We start from the raw sequence: 14,864 nt of genomic DNA, 5'->3' as shown, positions 1-14,864 counted from the left end.
ACCTCCAGAGGTAGTCTGTTTATAGCAAGTAGAGTCCTCTCCTTTTTTCATACAAATACCTAGCATGCCATAAACTCTTATCTTGCTAGATTTAGTTTTCTCTTAACAAGACCTCAGAGATTGCTCCATACCTCTGTATGTCTGTGTGTGCACGTGTGTGTGTGAGAAGGTGGGTATATCTTTCTAACTGCTACATAATATGGTGCCATCCACCATATCAACTAGTCCCTTATCAACATACAGTAAGGTATTTTTTATCATAATGTGTTACAAGGCTTTGCACACCAGTTTTTGCACATTTTCCCCCTCAACAACAATGTTCAGATTTCACCCTTCATAATACTTCCAAGAAACTGTGCTGTGTGCTGTCGCTTCAGTCATGTCCAACACTGTACGACGCTAGGGACTGTAGCCCGCCAGGCTCCTCTGTCCACAGGATTCTCTGGGCAAGAATACTGCGAGTGGCTTGCCACTCCCTCCTCCAGGGGATCTTTCCAACCCAGGGATTGAACCCACATCTCTTATGTCTCCTGCATTGGCAATCAGGTTCTTTACTACTAGTGCCACCTGGGAAACCCAACTATGAATGATAACTGACATTTGCTTTAGTTTGAATTTAACAGTGCTTCACTTAGGCTCATCTCTACTAGGTTGTATGTTATGGTTGTCACAAGGAATCACCAAAGATATGACTGATGAACAAATGGAATACACACACCATCCTCTGAATAATTTGTTCATCCTTCATTCTATCACCTATCTTTACAAATGGTCTGTCAATGATACAGCAGTCCTTCCTTATCCGTGTGGGATACATTCCAAATCTTGGAACCATGGACAGTACCGAACCCTACATAGACTGTTTTTTCCTATGGCATGCACAGCGTAGGTATGCTGAACTAAAGGGTGATTCACATCCTGGACAGGAAGGAGAAGGATGGCACAAGATTTCATCACATTACTCAGAACAACATGCAACTAAAAACTTATGAATTGTTTATTCCTGGAATTTTCCATTTAATATTTTCAGACTTGAAGTAACTGAAACTGCAAAAAGCAAAACCTCTGATAAGGGGAAACTACTTCTACCCTTTACTGTGTTTAATGATCAGAAAATTAAAAATATACATACATACATACACACACACACTCATTACTTAAGTAATTTTTTCTGAAAACACCTCCTTTGGGACTTCCCTGGTGGTCCAATGGGTAAGACTCCGAGCTCCCAATGCAGGAGGTCCAGGTTCGGCACCTGACCAGGGAACGAGATCCCACACACTGTAACAAAAAAAACTCCCATATGCCACAACGAATATGGAAGATCCTGAGGCTGCAACTAAGACCCAGCACAGCCAAATAAATAAATAAAAGTATTTAAAAAATAAAAATAAATAAAAAATTAAAATAAAAAAATAAAAACACCTCCTTCACTTCAGGGTCTCTGAGTCTGCTATTTGGTGTCTTTTAGAGAAAGCACAGTGAGACAGAATGACTGAGGGCTCTACAGACTCACAGGGTTTGAATCTCGGTTATTCCAAATTAATCCACTTCTCAGAGCCTCTAGCTTGTCATCTGTAGACCAAGGGCAATGCCATGTATCTCCCACATAAGGAAAATCATACAGGGTGAAAAATCCATTCAAGAGGACCAAAGTACTTTCTCTATTGAATTAGAACTGCCTGGGGAAGTCCAGGAATTGCTCAGAGAAGCAGTAAACAACAAGAAGCAATGATCAGTCAATGAGAGAAAGGGTGCCTCTGGCAGAGGTAATAACACACATGCCAAGGGTAAGAACTGTGCAGAGCCACAAAGTACCAATGCAGGTACTAATAAGAAGGTGAAAGGCAATTTAGTCAACAAGTCCTTATAGAGTACCTCTACACACTATGCACTGAAGACAGAATCATGAGCAAGAAGGTCCTTGCCCTCATGGAGCTTACAGTGTAGTAAGAAAGAAAGAAAAACGAGTAAAAAGCAATAAGTGGTCCAGTGGAAGCAAACAGGGTGCAATAATGATGTTGTGTTGCTTTACACAGAGAGGCCAAAAAAGACCTCCAAAATGAGATAATGCTCAACTGAAACTTAAAGGCAAAGGATAATGAGGTGAAGAACAGGGTAAACAGTTTTCTAGGCAAAGGCCCTGAAGACAGAGAACTGAAAGCAGGTGATGATGCATGCAGGAGGTAAGGGGAAGAAGGGCTTGAAATGAGACTTGAAATACAGGGAGGGACCAGATCTTACTAGGCCTTGTAGGCCACAATTTGAGTCAAAATGCAAGACTTTATTCCAACCTGAGACATCTGGACTTGACTGTATAGGTAACACGAATGCAACAAGGGATTTTAAAAGGAGAGACAAGGCTGGGTTGTTTTATAGGAGGACAGTAGAAGCTTTTCAGAGGATGGCTGCAAGAGGGAGTGACAACAGCTTGGAGACCAAAAGACAGCCTACATTAGGGCACGGTCACTGTGTACAGAGAAAGAAGCATCCCAGAGGCAAATCTGAAGTGCAGTTGGCAGCCTTCAAACTCTATGTTCCATCCTGCTTTCTCAGTCCAAAGCCTAAGTCCCCAGTATATTCCAGAGCTACTGACCTGCAGTCTACCGGGTCATTAAGGCCCTTTTACCAGGTAGAGTCTGCCTCACTGGGAATGTGTGCCTACCACCAGCAATGAGAAGATGAGGTACACAGAGACAGTTATCCACTGTCCCCACTGGATGACAGGTGACAGTCTAAGGTTCCTGGGACCTCAGGATCCAAGTAAAGAGTTCAAATCCTTTTCTTTCCCCTTTAGGGAAGGGGTAAGGGGAAGGTGGTCAAAAGAGTCCTCTAAGTCAGAGTTTCTCCAAATATGGTCTGTAGATGATGAATGGTGTCAGAGTCACCTACAAGGCCAATCAAAATGCAGATTCCTGGTTACCACCCATACCAATTTAATCAGGATAGCAGGAGTAAAGACCAGGAATTTGCCTTTTTTATTTTATACTGGAGTATAGCCAGCTGATTAACAATGTTGTGACAGTTCCGGGCGCACAAGAGAGTGACTCAGCCGTACATATCCATGTGTCCATTCTCCCAGGAATCAGCATTTTAAGTAAGTATCCAACTCCTCAACACTTGCCTCCATGGATAATTCTGATATATTAAAGACTCAAAACCATAGCTCTAGGAATAGGGCTAATGGAGGAAAGCTGACTGGCAATGTCAAAACCAAGGGACTGCATACAGCCAACACTCGAGCTGGGCAGGAAATAAAGTAAAAAAGGAGTCAGAAGGGCTTATGAAATTTGAAGGCCCCCAAAGTGGTGTTGGAGAAGACTCTTAAGAATCCCTTGGACTGCAAGGAGATCCAACCAGTCCATCCTAAAGGAGATCAGTCCTGGGTGTTCATTGGAAGGACTAATGCTGAAGCTGAAACTCCAATACTTGGGCCACCTCATGCGAAAAGTTGACTCATTGGAAAAGACCCTGATGCTGGGAGGTATTGGGGGCAGGAGGAGAAGGGGACGACAGAGGATGAGATGGCTGGATGGCATCGCCAACTCGATGGACCTGAGTTTGAGTAAACTCCGGGAGTTTGTGACGGACAGGGAGACATGGCGTGCTGCGATTCATGGCGTCGCAGAGTCGGACACGACTGAGCGAGTGAACTGAACTGAACTGAAAGCAGAAAATAGAAGGCAGGACATCAGAGCATGGGGATTAGAAAGCAGAGGAGTCAAAGACAGGTAGCACTCTTGGGGCAATCACTGACGATGGCCATGATCTCCAGCTGCCTTAGGCTGGGTTTTCCCAGGAAGCACTAGGAGGGGAGTGCAGAGGATTCATCTCACACAGACCAGCTGCCTGGGCCTTGGATGTATGTGCATACAATCACTCCATTCAACCATCATAAAGGGGACAACACCCCTAATCAGTAAGTACTGTTTCTATCCCAGTGATTCCCCTTCAGCATCCACCACGATGCCAGCTATTGGTCAGGCTGTAGAAGAGCATCAGGCTACACAGAAAAACAAACAGAACACCTCTAAAGGGTAATGACTAGCCCTACTCACCAAGATTCCTTACTTGGCACATCAGAGCCCTCTAACATTGCCATAAACTCTAGGACAAATCCAGGTAAGAAACTTTGAAGCCCACTGCCTTCAACCTTCAGATCTTACCATCCATGCACACCCAGCCAGCCTTTCACTACTCTTTACTAGGCCTCACCAAGAGAGTCCCACCCTATATTCTACACTCCCATGTCCCTCCTCAAACTTCAGAGAGAAATTCCACAGATTCAGGTTAGGCAGGAAGTCCTGAACTCCTATGCTTAACTTGAAGGGAGGAGGTAGCCTGAAGGAGTGCTCACCATACCTGAAGGGAGTACCCTCAGCCTACCAGAAGGGAGCACTGAGATTGCTAAAGTCTTCTGTACAGGAAACTTATTAAAAATATGAGCGAGTTGAGCCTAATACATTTAAAAGGAGGGAAGGTAAGCTCCTGGGAGCAGAAATTAAAGCAGGGGCAGGGTGAGATAAGATAGGATTTCTGGGGATTTGACTTTATTTTTTTTTTTTATATTCTTTTTTTGATATGAATCAGCCATATAGTATATAAAACACAAAGCAATACAAAATTTAGTTCAAACTTTTATGTGTTAACTACCTGATCCTTCCTATAATCCAACAGCTGGTTTTACACTAAAGAAGTAACAATGCTAGAAGATAATTTTAGTAATCCCAAAGATTATTTATGGCTTTAATCCTGAACTGCTTGCCCTGTCCCTTCTTACACTCCACCCATGATCCAGATTCTCTAAGTTTTTCACCTAATGATTCAGCTTTCAACTTCATCCTTGCCTCATCTTATTATCCCTAAAGCCTTTTGCTTCCTTCCTTGCTTGCTTAGGACTGCACTCCACTCTCAGCTATTCTGCCATCAAACATTCAAATAATCCACCTATTCAGATCCTCAACCTTGATCCTAGGTACTCATGCCCCCTTCATGGCCAAGTCCCCTTGGCCATGGCCAAGGATCGATAGGAGATACCCAAGCAGTGGCAGGGCATTTAAGGAAGCATGTTCTAGGCAGATTAAACAGCCTATGTAATGTCCCTACAGCAACAAAGTGTACTTTTCTTTCCCCTTTAGGGAAGGGGATGAGCTGGGGAGGTCAAGGTAGAGAGTACACTATGGCAGATGATGCTGGAGAGACCAAGGACGGTCTTGAAGACGTATGAAGACATATGAAGCTGTTTTATCATTCTCTTAACAAGTATTCACTGAGTGCTTACAATGTGCCAGGCACTGTCCTGTTTTACTGCTGTAAATAAAACAGACAATATCCCTATTCTCAGAGAACTGACATTCCAATTGGTGGCAACTATAAACAAATATGTGACTAAACTAGAAAAATATCACTTATTAGCAAGTGCTATGTAAAGAAATAAATAGGTGATGTGCTGGAATGTACGTATATAAGTGACTATTTCATAATCATTAGGAGGTCAGGGGAAAGCCTCTCTGAGGAAATGACATTTAGAAGTAGGTATCCAGGGACTTCCAGGTGGTCCAGTGGTTAACACTCTGCACTTTCAGTGCAGGGGTGCAGGTTCAATACCTAGTTGAGGAACTAAGATCCCATATGCCACATGGCACAGTCAAAAAATTTTTTAAATAATAAAAAAATAAAAGTATGTGTATCTAAATAAAAAGGAATGAGCCATTCAAAAATCAAGGGAAAAAGCATTCTAAGTGTGGTAACAGTACATACATGCAGAGGAGTTAGATCATGATCATTCTTACATTTTATAAAGATCACTCTGGCTGCAGTGTGGAGAATGGAATGGAGGTAGAGGAGAATAAAATCAAGACTGGAGACAGAAATGAAAGTGGATACATTAAGAGGAAGAAGCAGCGGACAGTAACAATGATGATAACAGCTAATACTCACACAACACATTCTAGGTGCCTATCCACTGTTCTAAGCATTTTACATACATTAATTCATATAAATCCTCACAAATACTATATTTTATAAATTAGAAAACTAAAGTACAGGGCAGCGGCAAGGATGAAGAAAGCAACTGGATCCAAGAAATACTGGGGAGGACAAGTCCTACGACAGGCTGGCTGTCAGCTATGGGAAGGGGAGGGAGGACCTAGAATGACTACTAGGCTTTGGGCCCAGCAACTGCATGGGTGGTGGTGCTATTTACCATGTGACAGGACATTGGAGGAGGAGCAAGAGGGGAAGAGCAGGAGCTGCATTCTGCCGAGTCTTCAAAACGTCCCAGTGAAGTTGTCCGTGTGAACAATTGGATAGTCTGGTCTGGAGAGAGATCTGGGCATCATCCATGTGCAGATGGTAACTGAAATGGTCAGAGAGGCTGAGACCACCTAGGGGGTATAGGAAGAAAAGGAAAAAAAGGGCCTAGAAACAGAATGCTGACTTTTAAACCACAAAAAGTTCAATAAAAAATAAAAAAATAAAAAATTTTAAACTACATAAGAAAAAAGAAAAACCCAAAAAAGTTTTAAAAAGCACAAAAAGAATTACTGACAAGAGAAAATTAGAAATACCTTAATGTCCCTCAATAGGAAAAAAGGTAAATAAAACATAATACATCTAGTCTATGAAATACTATACGGCAGCCAAAAAGAATGAGACCTATCTTCATGTACCAATATGGAATACTGTCAAGGCACATTACTGAATCAAAGAAATACATGAATGATACATAAAATGTGACCCCATTTGTGTAAGTAAATAAGACACAAAAATAGCACTTTAAATTTTTTCTGGGTTCATACATATGTATGAAAACACAAAGTCTGGGAGGTACATTCTAAACTTAACAGGTTGCCTCTGGGAATATAGAAATAATTGAAATAGGGGAGCAGGAGTATTTAAAATACCTATAATGTTTTGAAATTAACAGTTTTCAATATATTCATATTTTAATTCACAAAAGAAAAAGGTGCTCCAAAACTGGAAATTCATACTTCTGTAAATCGTGGAAGATTTTAAATGTGGTATTATTTTGACAATGTTTTAAATTTTAGTCACATTTTATTCTGATGAGAATTTTTTTTTTTTTTAAAGGAAAGAAAGTGAAGTCGCTCAGTTGTGTCTGACTCTTTGCGACCCCATGGACTATAGCCTACCAGGCTCCTCTGTCCATGGGATTTTCCAGGCACGGGTACTGGAGTGGGTTGCCATTTCCTTCTCCATCTGATGAGAATTTTTATCAAGATGTTGAGTTTTTGTTTTTTGAAACTAGTCTGTCATAACATATAGTACGTAATCATAGTATTTATTTTCTAACACTACTCTGAATGTGTAGACTTAAATTTACTGCTAAGAGAACAATTATTTATAAAATAATATTAAATCCAGTATTAGCTGTCTATTTCAGACACTACTTACAGAGATCTTTGTTACATTTTTTAAAGAATCACCCTCACTGTTGAAAGTAAATGTACTCTTTGTTTTGGTGCAGCTATTAGTGTTCTAATAAGCATGAAGTTATAAGGTGGTGGCAGCAGGAGGATAATTTTGATTCCACTGGGTAACTTAGGTTTTCATAAACTTATTGGGAAAATAGTTTTCCTTGTGCTGGTGAAGTTTCTTTTTGCTATAGTATCTTTCTAAAAGAAAAGTGTGAAGGAGAAATTGAGTCTGTACCTTTCCTCAAATGACCAGCATTGTATTCATGAATACTGTGTATCTTCCAATGAACAGTGTGGAAGCTGTTCATTTTCCAATCTCAAGTAAAAATACTTTCAAAAACTTTTTTAAAAATCTACACGTTTTGATTTTTTTAGACTATATTATTATATTGTCTATAAAAGTAAAGATCAATTTTTCAAAAAATAATGGGAATTCCTGTACCTTCTTCTCAATTTTGCTATGAACCTAAAACTGATCTAAAAAAAATAACACAGTTTTGAAATGCTGGAAAAGAGGAAGCCTACAAAGGACATCCTTTACTTCAAATACTAAACTTTCTGTTTCTTCCACCCTCGACTGGCCTTGATGTTTAAATCTTCCCGGCTTGCCATCTCTCCATGTCTTGAGAAGTTAACACCAAGCCCCGTAATTCCATGCTCTAGCCTGAATCCTTGGCCCCAGACCAAGTCTGGCCACAGATCCCCTAGACTGGGCCAGAACCCCTGGAGGAGGGTGAAACGCCTAAGTTCTAAACAAATATGAGAGAATGAGTGTGAAGATGCCAGCTTCAAAGACAGGGATCGGGTGGCCGTGCCGGCCAGCAACAATCTCAAAACAGAAAAGGTACCTGAAGATCTGGAAGCAGCTCTGCAGTGCTGGGGGATGAGACTGGGGGACAGTAAGACAAAATCAGGGGATGCTGATTTTGCTGGTGTGGGATAAGCTGAAGAGATCGTCAGTTCCACTCATGAAGGTACCAAGCGAAGTGCGACAATATGATGGAAACCACATTCACAGCAAAAGGAAGAGGGGAAGCTGCATTCTATGAAGGGGCTGGGGCATGGTGAAAGGTTGTCTAGGCATATCTAGAGGAGTCACTGCAGATCAAAGCAGCAATTCCAGGAGGCACAGCGTGAAAGTTCAGAAAATTTCTGGAACAGCAGAAAGAGACCAGGGACTTGGCTCCTTCCTGAAAAGAAAGACGGTTCTACAAATGAGGAGTAAGGACACTGAAATAAAGCCTTTCCTTCTTCAATAAACCACAGGCAGAGAAATCATGATAGATCTCTGGTGATTGTGCTCTTAACTTCCTAAGGATGAAATACGATGTATTTGGTCTACATGTTTTCCTGGCTACCCAAAGAGATGACACTGCCTAGGTCTTACCCAATAGCTGACTCACCATCAATTAGTCTCTATCACAGCCTGCTGTGCCTCACGCATCACATAGTCACATACCGGACAGCTCTGAAAAGAAAACAATCTGGTGTGAGCTGTCAAAGTCCTCTCGGTACCTGACCTCACCCTCTGGGGTAGGTTTCATTTCAAAACTGAAAGGGACTGAAGGGCTGGGGAAATCCAAAGATCAACAGAGTCCAAGAACAGGTGGTTCCCAGCAGAAAAGGGTACCATGCTGGAATTCAAAACAGAAACCAGGCCACTGATAAGGCAGTTTATAATGTCTGTCTCCAAGCCTTCAGATGTCATTTATACATTTTCCAATATTTACAACAGAGAATGACCATGATAATCCTACTTCTGACAACTAAACAGATAATTCTCCAAGTATTCAGAAAATTTCTTGGCTTTATTAAATTTTAGAGCTTTGGGGTATCTCCAACAGCTGGGGTATTGGGGGGATTTCTGAATTCTGCAGTCATTCACATGGGCCACATTTTAACAGTAAAGAATTCTATCACCTCCTCTTCCTTCTTCATCTCCTCATGAACCCTTGGAAAAACTCGTCCCACTAAAAAATCACCAATCAGTTCATGATGGCTCTCTCACTACAGCAATATTCAATACAATGAAAGTGTACCTCATTGAAAGAGTCAGTTTATTTTCTTGAGGTTCATTTTAACTACCTGAATGACCCTTAGGTAAGTCACTTAACCTTTCTGGGCTCAGTTTCTTCATCTACAAAGTAAGCGGGTTGGAAACAGACACAAGGAAAGCAATAAAACTTCCCTTAACTGAGAAAAAACAGTTTTTTAAGTCTAAAAGGTTCATCAAGTAGCAAGCAGAGTTTCTTTTTTTAAATATCATATCTAACTCTATTATGATAAAACACTAAGCATAAAGAAAAAACTTAAACTTTCAAAGAGAAATGGCTATTACTTACAAAGGGAAAAGGATCCTATTGACACTGGACTTTTAATCTCAATCACTAGAAATTAGACAATAGAAAGCTGTATACTTTGTAGTGTGTGTGCTCGGTTACTCAGTCTTATCCAACCCTTTGCGACCCCATGGCCTGTAGCCCACCATGCTCCTTTGCACGTGGAATTTTCCAGGCAAGAATACTGTAGTGGCTTGCCACTTCCTACTCCAGAACATATTCCTGACCCAAAAGTTGAACCCATGTCTCTTGCATTGGCAGGCAGATTCCTTACCACTGCACCATCTGGGAAGCCACACTTCGTAGAGACTAGGACTAGTATTCAAGAATCTTAAACCTAGCTAACACCATTCACACATGAAGATACAAGATACACACACACACAAAGTAAATACATAAATGGACCTTGAAAATAGCATCTAGGCCCCTTTTCTTAAAAAAAAAAAAAAATCGCTCGAAGTGTCCTAGTCAAATTAATATTTAAGGAACTTCTTCCCTGGTGGTCCAGTGGTTAAGACTCCGTGCTTCCACTGCAGGGGGCACAGATTTGATCCCTGATATAGGAATGCTGTTCAGCGCAGCCGCCCTCCTCCCTAACTAATATTTAAAATTGAATCAAAGCTGAGAAAAACAAAGAATATGTGAGACATGTTTCTCCTCCCCCCAAGCAAAACCATTTAGTGAAATTTACTAGGTGACTTCTTTCTGATGGTGTTTCCAAGTACAAACAGAAACTGTCCTATACACAACCCTCCCTGACAGTCGGGTCTGCGAGTTGCTCATCACCTAGTGGCCTGACGAAGTAAATGCAGTTTCATCAAGTGCCCGGATAAACTTCCCGACATTTTGTGATCTCTGGCAGTATATACGGGAGCCACAGCCTGATGGCCTAGAGATTCTGAGCAGAGAACTGCAAACCTGCCAGACTCACAGCGAATTGAATAGATTCAGTTCACTATCCATTCGTGCTCCAAGAATGTGGGAACGGCCCACATTTTGTGCTAACTAATCATAAGAAGTGCAAGGCTGCACTTGCAAACAGTGACAGAGGCAGATTGCTTTTGTGCTGACCAATCTGAACTGAAAGCAAGCTTAGATGCTATGAGAAAACTGCAAATATTCCTTATAAATAGGAAGAGTGTCTTCAAATATTCTCACAATTGGATATGGAAGATACAGGCTATAACTGATGAGAACACATAGCAATTAGATTTCAATTCAAAACAAGAAATAATTTTCTACCAAAAAGAGCTATTCAACAATATAATGGAGGAAACCACAAACAAAATGAAAAGATAATCTATAGAATAGGAGAAAATATTTGCAAATAACACACTCGACAAGGGCTTTATTGGCAAAATACACAAACAGCTCACACAACTCAATGACAAAAAAACAAACCACCCAATCAAAAAATGGGCAGACCTAAACAGACATTTGTCCAAAGAAAACATACAGATGGCCAATAGGCATATGAAAAGATGTTCAACACTGCTAATTATTAGAGAAATACTCTTTGCAACCCCATGAACTATACAGTCCACGGAATTCTCCAGGCCAGAATACTGGAGTGAGTAGCCTTTCCCTTCTCCAGGGGATCTTCCCAACCCAGGGATCAAACCCAGGTCTCCCACATTGCAGGCGGATTCTTTACAAACTGAGCCACAAGGGAAGCCCAATTATTAGAGAAATACAAATCAAAACAACAATGAAGGGACTTCCCTGGTGGTCCAGTGGTTAAGAATCTGCCTTGCTATGCAGGGGACACCAACCAGTTCAATCCCTGGTCAGAGAACTAAGATCCCACATGCCCCAGAGAAACTAAGCCTGTGTGCTGCAACTAGAAAGCCTGTGAGCCACAGCTACTGAGCCCACACACCACAACTAGAAGAGTCCACACACCGCACCAAACGATCTCACATGACACAGCAAAGATCATGTATGCCCCAACTAAGACCCAGTGCGGCCAAAGAAATCAATACTTTTACTTAAAAACTACGATGAAGAATTACCTCACATGGGTCAAAATGTGCCATCACTAAAAAGGTCTACAAATAACAAATGCTGGAGAGAGTATGAAGAAAAGGGAAACTTCCTACACTGTGACTGGGAATGTAAATTGGTGCAGCCACAATAGAAAACAATTGGAGGTTCCTTAAAAAACTACAGAGTTGCCGTATTATTCAGCAATCCTACTCTTGGGCATATATTCAGAGAAAACTCTAATTCAAAAATATACAGGCAACTGAGTTCCAGCTGAAGTGGAATGAGGTTAAGTAAGAAGGTCTCTCTCTATACCATGGCTCAAAGCAGACAGCCTGCAAATTCACTTGTGGTAAAGCACCAAGGAAGCAACTGGCCACAAAGCCTCTCACAAAGAGTACGCCCTCCATTGCAAGGGTGAAGAAATCTCATCATTACAGGCCTGGTATTGCAGCACTCCATGAAATTAGAATTATCAGAAGTCCACTGAACTCCTGATTCACAAACTTTCCTTCCAGTGTGGGAAGTTGCTCAGGACTTCAAAACAGATCTGCACTTCTAGAGTGCAGCTAGTGGTCCTTTGAAAGAAGCAAGTGAAATCTACCTGTGGTTGGCTGTTTTGAAGACACCAACCTGTGTGTTATCCATGCCAAACATGCAACAATTATGCCAATTGACATCCAGCTAGCACGCCACATACATGGAAAACATGCTTAAGCATCCACTCTGATGGGAAATATTTCATTCTTTAAAAATATTTTTTCCTCTTCTTCCTACTATTGGTAGTTCTGAACATTAGATTTTTTTCCTCCATGGGGTCAAAAAGTACCTAAGTATATGTTTGCAAGTGGAAAAATAGAGTACAGAAATCAGGTATTGGCAGTTTTTCCATTTTCATTTCTGTGTGAATTTTTAATACAAATGCAGGGACATAAAGGCATTAATGCAAGTCAAAATGTTTCAGTGAACAAGTTTCAGCAGTTCAACTTTATAACAATTATAAATAGACGTGTTAAATTTCTCTGGACAATGAAAAAAAAAAGATACAGGCACCTCAATGTTCACAGCAGTACTATTCACAGTAGCCAAGACACGGAAACAACCTAAATGCCCATCAATAGACAAATATATGTAAGTAATATATATACAGTGAAATATTACTCAAGTCATTAAAAAACAATGAAATAATGCCATTTGCAGCAACATGGATGGACCTAGAGACTATCGTACTAAGTGAAGTCAGAAAGAAAAACACAAATACCACATGATATCACTTAACATGTGGAATATAAAATATGATACCAATGAATTTATTAACAAAACAGACTCACACACATAGAAAACAAACTTATAGTTACCAAAAGAGAAAACAGGTAGAGGAAGGATAAATAAAGAGTTTGGGACTAGCAGATAGAAACAACTATATATAAAACAGATTAACAATGTGGTCCTACTGTATAGCACAGGACATACTCAACATCCTGTAATAACTATAATGGAAAAGAAAAAAAATACATATATAATTAGATTCCTTGAGAAGTGATGAGCTTCCCAGCAACATAACTATTCAAAAATAATTTAAATGATCACATCTGTCAGGGGACTATAGAAAGCAATCCTGTAACTGAACGGCAGACTGGAGATAAGGAGACTGACTATATTACCTCAAAGGCCCTTTCCAATGCCAAGAGTCTATCATTCTAAATAAAGCAAACAAATAAAACAAAAACCACTAATAAGCAACTAAACAATTTTTCCTTTGCTTTTTTTTCAAGCTCCAACCAAGAAGCCAGTACAATTTTGTGGATGTGGTACCACTTTTCACTTAAGTAAAAGTGGACAAATTATTTAACTCTATTTGCTTCACTCTTAATGTCTATAAATTTAGAACCCAAATAATAGTACCCATCTCACACGATTACTAAGAAGATTAAATAATCTGATACTTTATAAAGTACTTAAAACAATGCCTAACATAGAAACTGTATAAAACTAGCAGCTAGCTGTGGGGAATGGGGGTGGAGGGGTGGAAAGTGAAACCTAAATGTGCTGCTTGTTTTAGTTATCTGTTCCCCACTCTCAACCAAAGAATTCCTGGTTGTCGCTGGCCAGAGGCTAGGTTCCCTTGGCAACCAGCCTCAAAAAAAGAGCTCCGATCTACCTTCCTCAGAAAGGCAGCTCATTCTTTGCCCTGAAATCTAGCATCTCCATTTGCACAAAGCAAACTCCCTCAAAGCTCACAAACACCACTGTGCCAAATCAAGGAGCTGAGCAAGTGTTACCCTCCTCACTTCATACGCCCAGGCACAGAACATCAGAGCTAGAAGGACTATCTCAGAGACCCTCCAGAGAGACTCCTTTGTTTAATAAATAGGACAACAAGCTGAGAAAAGTAAAGTTCTAGGTGTGGCAAGCTGATGACAGAGTCAAGACAAGATCCCAGGTCTCTTTATTCTTAGCCTAGTAGTTAAAATTGCCCCATTTTTCAGTAGGACTGGCCCTTCTAAGTCCCACACTGCTGACCCACACTACGTACTTTATTTATTTTTTTTTTTTTTTAGTTCTACCACTTTATTGCTACCAACCCATTTCCCTCCACCCTTGTGCACACATGCTCAGTCATGTAATCCCATGGACTTCAGCCCGCTAGACTCCTCTGTCCATGGACTTTTCCAGGCAAGAATACTGGAGTGGGTTGCCATTTCCTTCTCCAACTACGTACTTTAAACGGGTAAAAGAGGAATAGAAGCAGTAGACTGTAGAGGCTGCGAGCAGGGGCTCCGGGACCAGACTGCTTATTCAAATCCCAGCTCTACCACTCACTGTGTGACTTTAAGCAAGTTTCCTATCTCTCTGTTTCTATAAAATACGGATAAGGGTTACAGGAAAGATTGGATAAGGCTTATTTTAACGGTAACAATCCACCTGCCAATGAAGGGGACACAGGTTCAATTCCTGGTAAAGAAAGATCACACATGCCAAGGAGCAACTAAGCCTGAGAGCCACAACTACTAAAGCCCGCACGCCTAGCCCCTGTGCTCCGAAACAAGAGAAGCCACCACAATGAGAAGCCCTCACACCCTAACAAAGAATAGCCCCTGCT

The 14,864-nt window shown here is 40.9% G+C and overlaps 1 long non-coding RNA gene across 18 annotated transcripts in view; it reads right to left on the bottom strand.

The window, feature by feature from the left end:
* Window positions 1–14,864, bottom strand: part of LOC122441882 — a 96,603-nt gene that overhangs the window by 72,462 nt on the left and 9,277 nt on the right. For 2 of the 18 annotated variants that reach the window (XR_006269478.1, XR_006269487.1), the window contains one exon: window positions 6,206–6,386. The exons of 13 other annotated variants lie outside the window; for them this stretch is intronic. This is a non-coding gene — a long non-coding RNA (uncharacterized LOC122441882). Of the gene's footprint in view, window positions 1–6,205; window positions 6,387–8,842; window positions 8,908–14,864 lie in introns of all 18 variants that reach the window. 3 more of the 18 variants (XR_006269480.1, XR_006269488.1, XR_006269475.1) reach the window with 2 other exon arrangements.

This window comes from Cervus canadensis, chromosome 5 (assembly GCF_019320065.1).
Source record: "Cervus canadensis isolate Bull #8, Minnesota chromosome 5, ASM1932006v1, whole genome shotgun sequence".
NCBI classification, from domain to species: domain Eukaryota; kingdom Metazoa; phylum Chordata; class Mammalia; order Artiodactyla; family Cervidae; genus Cervus; species Cervus canadensis.
Note: the sequence above shows the minus strand (reverse complement) of the source record. Positions and strands in the feature narration are given on the sequence as shown.